This window comes from Macrotis lagotis, chromosome X, assembly GCF_037893015.1.
Source record: "Macrotis lagotis isolate mMagLag1 chromosome X, bilby.v1.9.chrom.fasta, whole genome shotgun sequence".
NCBI classification, from domain to species: domain Eukaryota; kingdom Metazoa; phylum Chordata; class Mammalia; order Peramelemorphia; family Peramelidae; genus Macrotis; species Macrotis lagotis.
In genome coordinates, this window is record NC_133666.1 from 420,128,552 (window position 1) to 420,147,760 (window position 19,209).

The following is a 19,209-nucleotide window of genomic DNA, read 5'->3' on the forward strand; positions in this document are numbered from 1 at the left end:
CATTAGTGAAGCAACTGACCTGGAAAATAGATCAAGAAGTGCCAATTTAAAAACAGAAAATTTGATCTCCAAATATGAAATTCAAGAGATACATGAAAAGGTAAATGTGGAAAAACTATTATCCAACAAGATTAAACTGGTTACATCCTCAGGATGGGGATTCTCATAACTCTGAGAATTGTAACTCTATTAGAGAGCATATACTTAGGCTGGAGATAACAGACATTCATGATATGTCCATGACTTTGATGGAATGATTTTTTTAAAAATTCATTAAAAAGGGGGAGTTCTGTAAAGAGACATGAAGAAGGAGGATGTTAAATGGGTAGATTATATCACATTTAGAGGTAAAAAGGACCTGTTGCAATAAAGGGAGGAAGTGAGAAACACCTGACCCATCAAATCTCAATCTGAATCAAAGAGGGATTAACATGCCTTCAGTTACATTTAGAAATTTATCTTAACTTTCAAGTATTAAGAGGGAAAAAAGACAGGGGAGGGGAAGGAGGAACTGATAAAGAGGAAAAAAGGAAGAAGGGGAAAAGTAAAAGCAAAAAAGGAAAGTTGATGGACAGAATAAAGGAGACCCACTGGGGGAGGTGGTATTCAGAAGCTAAACACTGGAAAGGAGGGATTAGGTGAAAGAAGGGGAAAAATACAAATGGAGGATAAATAGCATGGAGGACAATAATGAATTATTAATTATAACTGTGAAAGTGAATGGAATGAACTCTTTCATAAAATGGAAGTGGCTAGCAGAGTGGATTAAAAACTAGAATCCTACAATATACTGTTTACAAGAAACTCATTTGAAGCAGAGAGATACAGAGTAAAATTAAGACTTCAATTTATTTTTCTTCTTTTATTGCTAAAATTAAATATATATATATGTATATATATATATATTATATATCATTCTTCAGTTGCAGTGAAAAAGGAAGGGATGCAATCTTTATCTCAGATCAAGCAATTGCAAAAATACATCTGATTTAAAGGGATAAGAAAGGAAACTATATGACCCTTAAAGGTACCATAGACAATTAAGTAATTTCAATCCCAAATGTGCATGCACCATTCATTATGGCATCCTTATTCTTAGAGGAGAAGTAAATGAGTTACAGGAAGACATAAGCAGAAAAGCTCTACTGGTGGAGTACCTCAACCTCACTCTCTCAGAATTAGATAAATCTAACCCTAAAATAAATAAGGAGGAAGTTAAGAATGTTAATAGAATGTTAGAAAACTGATAGAATTTTGGAGAAAATTGAATGGGGATATAAAGGAGTCTCTTTTTTTTCTGAGGTACATGGTAACTCACGCAAAAATTGATCATGTGTGAGGACATAAAAACCTCATAATCAAATACAAAATGTCAGATATATTGAATGTATCTTTTCCAGATCATGATGCAATAAAATTTATGTGCAATAAAGCACCATGGAAAAATATATACCTTAAACTATTTGGAAACTCAATAACATAATTTTAAAGAATGGGTGGATCAAACTTCAAATCATAGAAAGAATTAATGATTTCATTCAAGACAATGACAATAACATGAAAACATACCAAAACTTTTGAGATAAAATCAAAGCAGTTAGTAGGAGAAATATTATATCTCTAAATGCTTAAATGAATAAAATAGAGTAAAAAGGAGATGAATGAACTAAGCTTATAACTAAAAAAAGTTAGAGAAAGGACAAATTAAAAATCCCCAAATAAATATCAAATTAGAAATTCTGAAAATTAAAAGTGAAATTAATAAAATCATAGGCAAGAAAACTATTGAACTAATAAATAAAACCAAGGATTGGTTTTAGGAAAGAAAACAATTATATACATAAACCTTTGGTTACTTCAATTAAAAAAAAAGAAGAAAATCAAATTACTAGTATCAGAAATTTTCAAAAAGGTAAATTCACCACCAAGAAGAGGAAATTAAAGCAATAATTTGGAGCTATTTTGCTGAACTGTGTGCCACTAAATTTGATAATCTAAGTGAAATGGATGAATATTTACAAAAATATAAATTGCCATGTTAAAAGAAGAGGAACTCAAATAACCCTATCTCAAAAAAAGAAGTTAAACACTCCGATGGATTCACAAGTGAATTCTACCAAACATTCAAGGAACAATTGATTCCAATTCTATATAAACTATTTGAAAAAATAGGTGAAGAAGGTCTGCCGAAGTCCTTCTAGGACACAAATATGGTTCTGACACCTAAAACAAACAAAAAAAAAAGCAGAGAAGGAAAATTATAGAATAATTTCATTAATGAATATGGATGCAAAAAAGTTTTAAATAAATTATTAGCAAAGTGATTAGAGCAAGTTGTCACCAGGGTAAATCACTACGATCAAGCAGGATTTATGCCAGGAAGGCAGTTGGCTCAATATTACAATAACTACCAGTATAATTGACTATGTCAATTGACTATATCAATAACAAGCATAACAGAAATCATATGATTATCTCAATATCTCAAAGAAAAAGATATTTATATAAAATATAGCACCCATTCCTACTATAACCACTAGAGAACATAGGAATAAATGGAATATTCCTTAAAATGATAAGTAGTATTTGTCTAAAATCATCAGTAGGCATTATGTGTAATGGGGATAAGCTAGAAGCATTCCCAATAAGAACGGGGTGATACAAGGGATGCCTATTATCACCACTATTATTCAATATTGTATTAGAAATGTTAGTTTTAGCAATAAGAGAAAAAAATAAATTGAAGTAATCAGAATCGGTAATGAAGAAACAAAACTCTATGATGGTTTATCTAGAGAACCTTAGAAAATCATATAAAACCCTAATGGCACCAATAATCAACATTAGCAAAGTTGCAGAATATAAAGCAAACCCACATAAATTGTCAGTATTTCTAGGTATTATTAACAAAATACAGCAGCAAGAGATAAAAAGAGAAATCTCATTAAAATAACTTTAGACACCATAAAATACTTGGGAGTCTACTTGCCAAGGCAGACTCAGAAACTTTATGAAAGCAATTATAAAACTTTTCACCCAACTAAAATCAGGTCTAAATAACTGGGCAAATATCAATTGCTCTTATGTAGGCTGAGCTAATATAATAAAAAATGACAACTTTATCAAAATTAAAATATTTATTTAAATACAAACTAGTCACACTTCTAAAAAATTATTTTAGTGAGTTAGGAAAATAGTAACTAAATTCTTTTGGAAGGAAAAGTCAAGAATATCAAAGGAATTAAAGAAAAAAATAAGCAAAGGATGGTGACCTAGCCATACCAGAACTAAAATTATATTATAAAGCATTTGTCCTCAAAGCTGTTGGTACAGGCTAAGACATAGAGTGGTAGATCAGTGGAATAGATTAGGTACAAAAGAGAGACAGCAGTAAATGACAATTGTAATCTATTGTATCAAAGAGTAATCTACTGTTTGATAAACCAAAAGATTCCAATTTCTTGGGATAAAGACTAACTTTTTGATAAAAACTGCTGAGAAAACTGAAAATCTGGAAAAAAGATAGTTTAGCAGAAACTAGGTAGAGACCAAAATCTCATACCCTATACCAAGGGGTGTATACCAGGATAAAATCAAAATGGGTGCAGGATTTAGACCCAATATTATAAGCCAATTTGCAGAAACAAGAATAGTTTACTGATAAATCTATGGTAAGGGAAGCAGTTTATGAATAAGAAAGAGATAGAGAAAAATATAAAAAACAAGCTAGATAAACTGGATAATTTTGATTAAATTAAAAAGTTTTTGTACAAACAAAACCACTGTAAGCAATGTTATAAATGGCTTGTGAATACTTAGTCCAGAGTGATTAGAATTTTTTTTATTAAGATAATAAATGGCACATGTCTCTCAAGAGGAAAGGGGCAAGGAATCTTGGAAGTGTTGTCTCATATGCAGTTTGATATTCTTTGTTCTTTCCCCTTCATACCAATCACTGGCTGGCATCAAAAAATCTAATATTTACATTCATCCCCATACATTTTCCCATCCCTGCTCATTATATTAATGAGCAAGAACAGCTACCTCCTTGAGCATGCCCAAAGGAGAAGGAAGCAGACCCTACGTTAACTCAGAACTAGGTGGATCAGATCTGACCTAATCTCATTTTTTGATCAGATTGAGGCTGATTCTTTTGTCTTAACTCACATATCTGCTCATAGGCAACAATACCAGCAGACCCCCTGAGTCTTTGTAATTTAATCTAATAATTTTCCCTTCACATTCTAATCTAGACACCCCTATATTCCTCACAATCAAGATTTAAAGGAATATAGTAAGCCGGGAAATAATTTTTACAACTATTATTTCTGATTAAAATACATAGAGAACTGAGTCAAATTTGTAAAAAAAAAATCATTCCCAATTGATAAATGGTCAAAGGACATGGAAAGGCAATTCTCAGACAAAGAAATCAAATCTATCTATATTCATATAAAAAATTGCTCTAAACCATTTTAATTATAGAAATGAAAATTAAAATATCTCTGAGGTACCACCTAACATATATCAGATTGACCAATATGACAAGAAATGAAATGTTCAATATTGGAGGGCCTGTGGAAAAACTGGGACACTAATGCATTGTTGGTGGAATGGTGTACTGTCCCACCCTTTCTAGAGAGAATAATACAATTCTAAACTGTATGCCCTAAGGGAAATAAAAATGTACATAGCCATTGATTCAGCAATACACCAACTGGGTATGAAATGATATTCATAGCAGTTCTTTTTGTAGTGGCAAAGAATTAGAAATTGAGGGCAGGCCCATCAATTGGGAATGGCTGAACAAATTGTGGTATGTATGTACATATATATTTATATATATATATGTGTGTGTGTGTGTGTGTGTGTGTGAAGGAACATTATTTCTCTATAAGAAATCATGGAGGGGGTGGCGTAGTGGCGTAGTGGATAAAGCATCAGCCTTGGAGTCAGGGGTACCTGGGTCCAAATCCGGTCTCAGACATTTAATAATTACCTAGCTGTGTGGCCTTGGGCAAGCCACTTAACCCCATTTGCCTTGCAAAAACCGAAAAAAAGAAAAAAAAAAAAAGAAATCTTGAGGGAAGGGAATTCAGAAAAGCTTGGAAAGACTTGCATGAAGTGATGCTGAGTGAAATGAACAGAATCAGAGGAACATTATATACACTAACAACAACATGGGGTGATGATCACTATGTCAGACTTGTTCATCTCAGCAGTACAATAATCAAAGGCAATTTTAAAAGACTTGTGATGGAAAATATCATTCAAATCCAGAGAAGAAACTGTAAGTTTAAATGAAGATCAAAGCCTATTATCTTCAATTCTTAAAAGTTGCCTTAGGTATTATGTTGTTATTTTCTCTCTAATATTTTCTTTCTTCCTTTTGTATCTAATATTTCTCTCACAGCATGTTTAATATTGATGTGTTTAGCATGGTTATAAATATAGCTCCTATATCAGATAGCTTTCTGTCAGGGGAGGGGGGAAAGGTTAAGAAGGAGGGAGAAAAATAGTAAAACTCAAAACCTTGAAAAAAATTAGTAAAAATTACTGTTGCATATAGTTGGGAAAACAAAATATTTAAATAAAAATTTTAAAAGACATATATTGGTTAAATTTAGCAATTCAATTCAGAAATAAGTTCTGCAAGCTATCAGGAGAAAGATCATCAAATACAAAAAAAAAAAAAGGACATTTTAATTATACGAGACTATGCCATACCTATTTACTAGAAAAAGGAGAAGGGAATGTAATGATGTTCTCCAAAAAGCAATGAAGTTCAGAATGCAGTCCTATCATAATCTTTCCAATATATCTGACCACACAAGACAAATGATGAGCAATCAATAATAAAGAAGAGTTTGATACACTTTTAGAAAGAAAAGCAGAACTGAGGAAATCATTTGTCTCTTAAACACCCCAAACAAAAGAAATGCAGGAGTGAATAAATGCAGAAGTCAAGGACAGTAACAGTAATAGAATGATAATATAAAGACCAGTAAGAGACTTCTTTCTAAATATGCAGGAGACCAGTATAAAGGAGGAAATATGGTAAAGGTAATGATGAAGAGGACAAGGAGTATTATTGACAATGCCTGGCAACATCTTGTCTCAAGCTGAATGTTTCTTTTGTAGAATGCATTATAAGATGAGAGAATACATAAAAGAAGGGATGGGAGTAGGAAGATAGAAAGGGATCAAATCAAGGGCTAGTAGAACCTATAACAGAAGGGAGATAGAAAGAACTGTGTGAAGGACTAGTATAATCTATAGGGGAATGAGACAAGTTGTAGATAGGAAAGACTGAAAAGAAGGAAAGGAACTTACTTTCAAGTTAGGAGGGAGTTTCACTGATGAATGCTCCTTTGAGAACAGAGAGAAATTGGTGGTGAAGGGAGATGACAATCTTACATTGAATGAGACTTGGTTGATTTGGTACTTGAAAAGTCTACTTGTCTTAGGAAGGGGAAGAATAGGTACTGGCATTTCTGGAACAACATGGAACAATATTAAAACCATGTTTTTAAAAGGTAATTGAAGGAATATATTACTATGTTTAGAAAAAGAATTTGAAACTGAAAAACTCCACAAACAATATTAATGCATCCAGAATAAGGGAATTGACCAGAAGGAAAAAATTATTCATATAAAATTTATCTGACAAGATCTTGGTATCCAAAACATATGACATCTATATCTATATCTATCTATATCTATGTCTATCTAGACATATATGTGTCTATCTGTAAACATATATATGAGTATGTGTATGTAAGTAGGAATATATACATATATACTGCATATGTGTATAAATACATATTTATATATAGTATGCATAAAATGAATAACTATTCCTCAGCAGATAAATGGTCAAAGGATATAAACAATGCTCAAAAGAAGAACTGCAAAGTGTTCACAATCACATTTTGAAAATTTTTTCAAATCATTCATAATATGATAAATACAAGTCAAAAAACCCAAAGGTTTGCAAATTGACAAAGGTCATCAAAAAAATAGCAACACTCACTGTTAGGATAGTTGAAAGTATAGGCCTACAAACAGATTGCTGCTTGAGCTGTGAAATGGTATGATTATTTTGGAAAACAATATGAACTTTTTGCAAATAAAGTAGTCATATGTTCATATTGTTGACACCAGAGATCCAGCTCTATTACTTAACTTTTACCACAAGGAAGTTATTGATAAGGGAAAAAAAATTCACTAATTGGTGGAATTGTGAACTGATCCAAACATTCTAGAGAACAATTTGGAACTATGCCCAAAGGGCTATAAAATTGTGCCTACCTTTTAATCAAGTAATACCACTACTAATTTGGTTTCCAAAAAGATCATATAAAAACAATAAGGACTCTTGTACAAAAATATTTATAGTAATTCTTTTTGTGGTGTCAAAAATTAGATATTGAGGAGATGCCCTTCAGGTGGGGAGTGGTTGAACAAGTTGTGGTTGATGAATGAAATGAAGTATAAAATGCTCTATAGGAGATGATGGGCAGGAAATTTCAGAAAAACCTGGAAAAACATGAAATGATGCTGAGTGAAGTAAGGATAAGGAGAACACTGTACACAGTAACAGCAACATTATGCAAGGATCAAGTATAATGGACTTAGTGGAAAATGTCATTCACAGTTAGAAAAATGAATTATGAAGTCTAAATGCAGATCAAAGTTTACTTTTTTATTTGGTATTTAGTTTTTTTAGTTTGTTTTGTGGTTTTCTCTTTTGTTCTGATTCCTTTTTGCAACATAACTAATATGGAAATATATTTATCATAATTGTGCATGTTTAACCTATAAAAAAGAAATTTTAAAAAGTTCCCATTTACTCCAAAATATTTATAACAACACTTTTTCAAATAATTAAAAATTAGAAACAAAATAGATATTACTATTATCAATTGGGGAAAAAGCAAGCAAATTATAAACCATCAGAATAATGAAACATTACTATGTCACAAGAAATTATATGTATGATAAATACAAAGAAGCATGGAAAGAGGTGTGTGAACTAAGTAAGCAGTGCTTTGTGAACTGATGCAGCCTGTGACTAAAATAGTGGAAAGAATAACAAACTGAAAAAAATAAAAAGTAAATTCAATGAAATTATAAAGATCAAGATGGATTCAAATGAAGAGATAATCTACTCCTTTGTGGAGATAGGAGGTCCACAACTATTTCTCCTAGCATGCTTCCTCAAAAACAAGTTATATGGTTTATATGGTATCTCTCTAGGGAAGAGGAAAGGATATATATAGGACACTAGGGTGCTATGAGAAACAGAAAGATATCAATAAAAACTTGTTTTCTTTTAAAAAAAAACAATCTAGACAAGTCCTTGCAATGATTATTTACTTTATTAAGTCAAGCATGAATGGGTCTATAGTTTCATTGATGTAGTTATTCATAAAGGTATTTGATCAAAGTTTATCCATATCTTCTTGTTCTGTATAACTCATGCACCTACCCCTTTGCAATAACTCTATAGGGAGCATACCCAATATGAAGTTTGTATCATTGTGATGGTAATAATTCATTGTGTGTTTGTGTGTGTGTGTGTGTGTGTTTCTTGAATATAAGGAATCATTGGCAATATCTGACTTCCTTCAAAGATCTTTTACTCACCCTTTAGCAGAATCTTCAGATATTGCAGCACTCCTTGATTAAAAGTCATTTAGAAATTAATATTTAAAAATATTGTAATATCTATGATTTCATCAGTATAGAATCTCCTTCTACCAAAAATACTGCAACACATATGACTTAATAAAAAAAGATAAAGGAAGTTGCCTGGAAGATAGATTAAGTGACTTTCCCAGAATCACCATAGCACATAAAGGACTTCAAAGACATGTCTTCCTGATTTGAGGTTCATAATTCCCTCTTCACTGTGTTATACTGCTTCTGCCATCAGTGTCACAAGCACCAGAAGAAATTTTCAGTTATAAAGACAGGGATATGGCAGGGAGGGAGAGGTTAAAAGGAATAGATTTGGATAGTTACAGATACTGTTCAATATCTTATTGCAGTAAGGATAATCTCCTAAACAATTCTGGGAAATGAGAAAGTTAGCATATAGTTATTGATGTCTTTCTTCTCTATCACTTTTTTTGACATGGGCAGTAAACGAAAGTCATAAGCATTAAATATCTACCATTATATATTAGGAGTTGTGCTAAGCACTAGAAATACAAAAACAGACAAAAGATAGTCCTGCCCTCAAGGAGTTCATTTGTGAATAGTAATACTATTGCATACTAATATCACTTGTGAATTCTTTATTTTTTTCTTTTATTAAAGATTTTATTTCAGTTTTACAATTTCCCCCCCCAGTCTTACTTCCCTCCCCCACCCCACCCCCACAGAAAACAATTTGTCAGTCTTTACTTTGTTTCCATGTTGTACATTGATCCAAATTGAGTGTGATGAGAGAGAAATCATATCCTTAAGGAAGAAACAAAAAAGTTTAAGAGATAACAAGATCAGACAATAAGTGAATTCTTTATTTTTATGCAAAAACACTGTCATTTTTATAATCTACCCCAAATGTTCTCAAAAGTGTTTCAACTCCAGTTTGAATATCCTCTCTTTATATACTTTGGTATGACCCAGTTGATCTTCTTATCTTTGTCTTCTCTAATTTTATTTTCATGATATAGCTTATTCAATAAATAATGTTTATATTAAAAATTCCTTAGAATAAGAAGTTTAATTTCCTATGAGCACCTTGAGGGCCAGACTTTGGACACTAGCAGGATGAATTCTCATTGCCATCAGACATCAATTGTGTGACAGTTCATCTACATGCCATCCAATAGTAAATTAGTTCCAATCAATTACAAGTGATTGCACATCATTTTACATCAATCAACAAGGACAGTTCTCAATGTGATAAGAAGCTATGGGGGTGATGTCAATTAGAGCAAGCTGATATTCTCTGATTGCACATTCTTTATATGTATTATAAGCATCTGAGTCATACTGTGGCAGTTTTGCACATCACAAGGGAAAAATAGAAGCAAAAATATCAAATAAGGAGCAAAGTTGTTAGAATTTTTGATACATGTTACATAAAAACTAGTTAGAAATATTAAAAATGTATGAGTTTATGCATTCAGAAAGACCCCGGTATATTCCCAAGAAAGCCAAAAAGTTCCGTATGTTAATGGAGGTAGGGGATGAACTGTTCAGATACCTGAAACAATAAATATGATGTAAGAAAATCCTATTTATGTTTCATGCTCAGTAGCTAACAAGTTGACTTTGGAATTATTTGGAACATGGTGTAAGGAATATATTTGAAAATTCTTCCAAAGATGAAAGAAATCAAATAAAGTTAATATAAAGTTTTAAAAAAAAAGCACAGTGATGGAAATAATGGGGGTGAAGAAGAAAAGGCACTGAACTGGACATTTGATGACCTGATTTTTAGTATTAGCCCTGTCATTAACACATTGCTCAACTCACTTTTTCTCTATGGGTTTTACTTTTTGAATTTATTAAATAAAATAGGATCTAATCATCTTGAGGTCTCCTCCATCTCTGGAATTCTATGTAGATACATCCTATCTTTTCTACTCCACAAGAAGTACTTCTATGAACTGATCTAAACATGATAAGATGACCACCTTGGGGCAAGTACATTAACTTTTCTAAATAGGTAGTTCATAAAATGCTTGATATAGATCAGTGGTCTTTTGTAATCTTTATATTTATAAACTATGGTGATAGTAATGTTTCTTGGAATGACTTGGCATGTCTCTCTAGTGTCTCATACAAAGTACACCTATTCTTTACATTTGCTCATTTATTCTTATGAAATTATTGTTTTTGTTGGTTTGTTGAGTGGGAAGCAAAAATGAATAGACTTTCTCCATCAACCCCTTTTAAATGACCTGAAGACTCAATAAATGTTAAAGTGGTAATCAGACTTTATCTATTTAATACCTGCAAACCAAGACAACATAGCAGAAAATGCAAAAATGTAGTAATGGTAGATTTGTTAATCATTAAATTATACAAACTATATGACAGACCTCTAGAGAAAACTGAATGGGGATAGAAAAGAATATACCTTTTTCTCTGCAGAACATTGCACCTATAGCAAAATGTAGAAATAATAAATATATACTTTTCATATCATGATGCAATAAAAATTACATGTAATTAAATGCCATGGAAAGATAATAAATTGGAAACTATATAATTGAATTGTGAAGAACAAATGGATCAAACAACAAATCATAGAAATAATCAACAATTAAATCAAAGAAAGATAACGATGAGATACCCTACCAAAACTTATGGGCTGTAGACAAAGCAGTTTTTAGGGGAAATTTTATATTTGTAAATATTTAAATGAATAAAATAGACAAAAATAAGATCAATGGATTGGGATAAAGATTCCCAATTAAATATCAAATTAGAAATTCTGAAAATCAAGGGAGAGAGTAATAAAGTTGAAAGCAAGAAAATCATTGAACTAATATATAAAATTAACATATAGTTTTATGAAAAAAACAATAAAATAGATAAACCTTAGGTTAATCTGATTTGAAAAAAAAGAAGGAAACCAAATTACCATTATAAAAAATGAAAAGGATGAATTCACCCCCTAAGGAGGTGCTACATTGCCCAGCTGTATGTCAAGAAATTTGACAACCTGAGTGAAAGGAATGGATGTTTACAAAAATACAGTTTAACAGAAGAGGAAATAAAATACTTAAATAACCTCATTTCAGAAAAAGAAATTGAAGAAATCTTGAATAAATTCCATAAAGAAGTCACCATGCCAAGATAGATCTACAAGTGAATTCTACCAAATATTTTAGGAATAATTAATTCCAATTTTATATATAAACTATTTTTTTAAAAGGGAAGAGTTCTGACAAATTCCTTTTATGACACCAAATACAGGGATGATTCCTCAACCTAGAAGAACCAAAACAGACAAAGAAAATTAGGGACCAATCTCCCTAAAAAACATTAATGGAAAAAATCTTAAATAAAATTTTAGCAATGAGATTGTATCAAGTTATTACTAGGATTATATACCATGATTAGGTAGGATTTATACCAGGTAGGCAGGGATAGTTCAATATTAGGAAAACACTCAACATAATTGAACATATCAATAACAAAACCAACAGAAATCATATGACTAGCTCAATCAATACTAAAAAAGCCTTTGATAAATATAGTGCTCATTCCCATTAATAATTTTGGAGAGTATAGGAATAAATGGAGTTTTCCTAAAAATAAAAAGCAGAATCTATCTAAAACCATCAACAAACATTTTATGTAATGGGCAGAAACTAGGAACATTTCCAATAAGATCGGGGTGAAACAAAGATGCCTATTATCACCATTACTGTTCAATATAGTATTAGGAATATTAGTTTTCATGATGAGAAGAAAAAGAAATTGAAGGAATTAGAACTGGCAATGAGGAAGAAGTAAAACTCTCACTCTGCAGATGGTATGATGATATACTTGGAGAAACCTAGAACATCAACTAAAAAGCTACTTGAAACAACATCTTTAGCAAAGAAGCAGGATATAAAATAAACTCACAAAAATCATCAGCATATGAACAGCAAAGCCCAAGAGCAAGAGATAGAAAGGGAAATTCCATTTAAAGTAACTGCAGACAACTAAATACTTGACAATCTAAATCAAACTCAGAAACTGTATGAACAGAATTATAAAGTATTTACACATAAATAAAATCAGATTTAAACAATTGGAAAAACGTCAGTTGCTCATGGTTAGGTCTATACAATATAATAAATATAATAAAAATGACAGTTCTATCCAATTTAAATTACATATTCAGTGCAATACCAATAATTATTTTATAGAACTAGAAAAAACAGTGACAAAATTCATCAGGAGGAACAAAAAGTCAAGAATAGCAAGGGAACTGATGAAAAAAACCGTAAAGGAAAGTGACTTTGCTCTACCAGATCTAAAAGTATACTATAAAATGACAGTCATCAAAATTGCCTGGTACTGGTTAAGAAATAGAATAATGGATCAGTGGATTAATGTAAGTTCGAAAAAAAACTAATCATAAATGACTACAGTATTCTACTGTTTGACAAACCCAAAGACATTAGTTTCTGGGATAAGAACTCACTATGTGACAAAAATTATTGAGAAAACTGGAAAATAGTATGACAAAAACTAGGCTTAGGCCCACATCTCACACCCTATACCAAAAGAAGGTCAAAATGGTTACAGGATGTAGACACAAAGAGTGATACCATTGACCAATTAAGAGAACAAGAAATATTTTATCTGATGGATCATTTGAAAGGGGAAAAATTTATTGCCAAACAAGAACAGATATTTATAAATTGCAAAATGGATGATGTTGGCTATATTAAATTAAAAAGTCTTTGTACTAATAAAAACCAATGCTACCAAGATTAAAAGGAAAAAAAAGTTGGGAAACAATTTTCACAACTAGAGGTCATTCCCCAATTGATAAATAGCCAAAGGATATAAACAGGCAGTTTTTAAATGAAAAAAAATTAAATCTAAAAATAATCGTATGAAAAAATGCTCTAAAACAATACTGATTAGAGAAATGCAAATTAAAACATTTATGAAATATCACTTTACACCTTTCAGATTGGGCAAAAAAGGGAAAATGATCAGTGTTGGAGAGGTTATAGGAGGATTAGGACATTAATTCATTGTTTGTAGAGTTGTAAATTGATCTAACCATTCTAGAGAGCAATATGGAACTATGCCCAAAGGAACATTGTTCACATCCTTTGATTCAGCAGTAACAATACTAGGTAGATATCCAGAAGAAATTGTCAAAAATGGGATAAGTCCAACATGTTCCAAATTATTCATAGCAGCTTTTTCTGTAATATCAAAGAATTGGAAATTGAGGGGATGCCCATCAATTGGGAAATAGCTGAACAAGTTATGGCATATGAATGTTATGGAGTACTATTGTTCTATAAGAAACCATGGTTGGACTCTAGAGAAGCATGGAATGAATTACAGAAATTGATGCTGAGTTAAGGGAACAGAACTAAGAGAACATTGTACAAGCCAACAACAGTATTATAAGTTGACCAACCTTGATGGGATGCAGCTCTTCTCAGCAGTACAGAGAACTAGGACAACCCTGAGAGACCTGTTATGGACAATACTATCCACATCCAGAGGGGAAGAAAACCCAAAATAATATCAAAAAAAAAAAAAAACCCTACAGAATCTGAGTGAATACTACATTCAGTTTTCAAATATTTCTCTTATATTTTTCTTTTCTATCTCAAAGTTTTCTTTCTTTTCCCTTAGTCCTAATTCCTCATTCAGAAAATGATTAATTTGTAAACATGTTAAACACAAATGTATATAAATAATAATCACCAGACTGTCTGTCACTGAGGGGAGGGGGTGGGAAAGGAGGGTGGAAGGAAACTATGCAATGTAAAATATACATATGAATATGAATGAATACTGAAAAACTTTCATAACATATTACTGGGAAAATAAAATAAAATATCAAATGATTGGGGGGGGGGAGTTCCTAATTTCTGAATAGGGAGAAGAAAAAATAATAATAAAGTTGTATGGGGAAAAGCTCCTAACTTTTTAAAGACATCTTGGTTCTGCCCTGGAAGTTTTTCATCTGTATTCTTTCATTTGATGACCTCAACAGCTTCCATGAGTTTACCTCTTATCTCTATATAGATAACTTCCAGATATAATCCAACTTCAGTATCTCTTCTGAGCTCCAGTCTCCCATAGTCAATTATCTATTAGAGATGTCAAACTGGAGGCAGCTAGGTAGTGCAATGGTTAGAGCTCCAGCCCTGGAGTCAGGAGGACCTGAGTTCAAATCTGACCTAAGACACTTAATATTTGCCTAACTGAGTGACCTTGGGCAAGTCACTTAACCCTATTGCCTTAAATAAATTTAAAAAGAAAAAGAAAAAATAAGAGATGTCAAACTGAATGTCCCATAGACATCACAAATGCAACATGTCTAAAACAGGATTCTTTATCCTTTTCCCCTAAATCCACATCTTTTTTGAACTTTGTGATTTCTAAGACACCACTATTCCTCCAATCACTCTGATTTGATGTCTCATTCATCCACAATTCTTCAGTCCCACTCATCCAAAAAGTCATCAGATTTGATCTTTTTCTTCCTCTGTAGTATCACACATGTATCCACCTCTCTATTCATATACTTATAGCCGAGTTCAGATCCTCATCCTCTACCACTAGACTATTGTGGTGTCTGGATAATTTATCTTCCATTTCCAATCTGTTTACCACAAGACTGATAAAGTGATTTTTCCGAAAGAACAGATCAGACAATGTCATGCTCTGGTTCAATAAACTCCAGTGGCTCAATATGTTTTCTAGAATAAAATATAAATTTCTCTTTCTGGTTTTGCAGGGACTTTACCACTGGGACATATTCTAGTTTTCCAGATTTATCATATATTATACTCCTTTACATAAATTTTGGTTTTGTCAAACTATCCCTCTTACCTATTCCTCACATACATCCATCTTTAATTTCTGTGCCTTTGCATTGGCTGTTCCCCATTCAAGAAATGCTCTCCCTCCTCAAGTCTATCTCCTGGGAATCATAGTTTTCTTCAAGATTTGTCCCTGGTATTTTTATTTTAAATTCACAAAGAACAGGAATTGTTTTACTTTAGTGTTCCTCCCTTGGTGTCAACCATAGTGCTCAGCATATGGCAAGAGCATAAGAAATGATTAATTATTGATTAGTTAAGCCATTTTTTGTCACTTTCTTCAGACAATCATTTGAACCATATCTATAAACCTCTTGCCATGTTCTGACAAATGCCCTTTATGTATGATAAACTTTGTTTTGTGATAACTACATCACATGGTCATACTTAAAGAGTAATATGTATGTAAGTTCAGGATATCAGCTTGATTTATCTAATATACAGGAACCAGACCCTCTCATGTTTTAGCCCAAATTTTTGTATGGCTTCTTCTCAAGTTCTCAGGTTGAGAGAATTTCAGAAAATTCATTTATTTATTAAGCCAAAAACATTTGTTCAACATGTACTACCTGAAAAGTATTACACTAGGAACTGGAGATGCAAAATGAAAACAATCCCTATTTTTAAGAAATATTTGTTTTAATTGATGATAACAGGAAAAGACAATTTATAATAGGTAGGGGGTTAAAAGGAATTTCTCTAAAAATTTATTTAATTCTTTAAAGATAACAGCCAAATCAAGGTGTGGGAGATGTCCCACATTTATTTAAAAACAAACATTTGTGATAGCAAATACTTACAGATTAACAACTACTTCTTTTCAATGCTTAAATGTGCCATCTTAAACTTTGTATACTCTTGTTGAAACCTATTACTACAATAGACCTTACAATATCAATTCACTAAAGCAAACCATCTGATAAACTAAAACAAAACTCAAATAGTCCCAAATTGAACTGCTGTCTTTGAGATTACTGTCAGTATTTTTGATGGTTCAAACCTGAAATAATAAAACTTGGCTAATTATGCTTCTTCCCATCATTTCATGATAAACAAGTGACTAAATTTAGTAAACAGGGAAAATCTAGGACTCTCCATGCTTGTCAAAACATGATGGCAATTAAACTGGCATCTCCTCTGCACCTCGATTTTTAAAGGAATATATTTTTCAAGGCTTTGACAGTCAAAAACTATTTAGATTATTTATGACATTTCCAATGACTTAGTAACGTTTTTTATTGCATTGCATTTTGCATAATATAATTTGTCACTATTTCTTTATTAAGCTTGTTTTATATTCATAGTTGTCCCACAACACTATATTTTCCTCTTTGTCAGCTCAGAACTTCATTATGAAGGATGAGGTTTTATCGTTTCCCAGTGATGCAAATGTCTACAGTGAATAAATGTCATTATGCAGGAACAGGAATTTAGTTTTCCTCCATTAACCAGGCAGGCTAATGACTCAACAAGTTTATAGCCCGCTGCAAAATTGGATAGCTCAATGTGAGTTAGAGCAAATGACAGTTACATGGAGAGAAAGATGACTTTGCTGCTTCATGTTGGGTATGGTTTCACTTCTGAAACTGAAGTCCAGGTGTTCATTCCCTTAGAGACCTGGGACAATCTCTTCTTCTTTCCTTCAATGAGCAAAGATCAGAAATTGTGTTTGTACCAAAAAAGATACAAAGAGATATATTCCTATAGCTTCAGGCTTTAAGTATAAACATTCCCCTCAGTCACTAGATAATCAAACATCTACCAAGTCAGTCACTTATCATACAGCAATAAAGAACTATATTTGGTTTGGATAGAAATCTGGAGTTGGAGTTAGTTAAAAAAAATTAAAAATTATCTCTGGAGTCAAATCCCTGCCTGAATACTTACTGGATATATGACTCTAGGCCTATTACTTAACTTTCCTGGTTTCAGTTTCCTAATCTGTAAAATTGGAATATCTCAGTCTATTTTTAAGATCAAATGAAAATAAAGTACATTTGTTTTTGTAGACCTTAAAGAATCATATAAATGAGTTATAATGATGATGACAAGGGTTTATAAAATATTAACATTAGAATTGATCTTAGAGATCTGATGCAATCTTCTTATTTTATTTTTCTTGGAGATGAATAAGTTTTAAAATGAAATTGGCCAGAAGTAAAATGGCCACAATAGATGTAAGGAAAGGGTAGCAATGAGGTATTTTCTAAGACAACTCACTGGATGAAAAGATATTTTCAGCCAGTTATTAGTAGAATAGATAGAACATAGGTCCAGAGTAAGAAAGACCTGAGATCAGGTCTAACTTTTACTAATTCTATGATTCTGAGCAAGTCAATTAGCCTTTGCTTACCTCAACTGAAAAACTACCTTTCAGGGTTATGAGTCTCAAATTATCTTTTTATATATGTTTTATTATATTTATAAATGGACCTGCAGGTAATCTCAGTGAAATTATCTTTAAGATCTAGATAGCATCCTCACAGTAAAGATGGAGGAAACTGAGGCCAAGGGATAGAACATGACTTGCTTATGGCCACACTGATAATCAGTATAATGATTACTCCACCTTACCAACAGCAACCTTGCCCTCCTGAAGAGAACTCTGCCCTGTGACCTAATCTCCTTTATGATGAGTTTCTGGGCAAAAATTTCATTCTGTGAAAATGAGTCTAAACCTTGCTCAGTTCACTGCCAGCTCAACTTTTTTTTCAGTAGCAGCTCTATCTCTTCACTAGTAACCTTGTCCCCAGCCTCTCCATCATTGTTAAATTGTATTTGTGTTCTCAGCACATAGAACATTGCCAATAAATGTCCTATCATACATAAATCTAGTACCCAGCTCCCTTGATTCCCAAGACAGTACACTTTTCCCTAAAACATAGTGCTTCTTTCTATTTGAATAATCAAATAGAAAAGGGGTAGAAAGAATCTAAAGACCTAAACTTTATAGTACTCTATAGTAAACTCCCTACATAACTATTATTTGAGAATGTTAGAAAAATCTAATGTGTTTCCCTTTCTCTTCCCCAGTTGTCTTGAATTAAGGGTCACAATTTAGGTGTGTGACAATAAAGTAATAATACTAATTTCACTATTAGTCTTCAGTTTGACTTTGTATCAAGTCAATCATTTAGGATCCCAGACACAAAACTCAATGACTTTGATCTGTGGTCACATTCCTCACATTTGCATAAACATTGCCTGTATTCTTTCATTGCACTTTGGAATTCTAGTTAAGAAAGGAAGACTTTCTCTGAATGAGATTTTTCTTTGTTCTATGGAAGAAAAAATGTCTTCTAAATTGTCTCACATGCTGCTTTTTATTTATCTCTTCATTTATCTCACAGGCATGATAAGTAAGAAGTTTCTGTTCCTTCCCAAAAAAGGGACCAAAAAAACTCTCAAGAGTTTTTTTATATTCTTCAAAGACTATCACATAAATAAAAGTCATAGATAGTCAAAAATAGTAGAAATTAATATGAAATTCACAGTCATTCTACTTAACCTCCTATGTGTAAATCAATCAGTTGAGAATAGTGACAGCACGATTAGTATTGAAGTATTTTCTCAGAAAATGTGAATTGTACTAAATTAGAAAATGCCACTCAGGTGAAAGGATCATAGATTAAGTCCCAAGAAAGAAAGTCATCAAATATGAAAGGCAAGA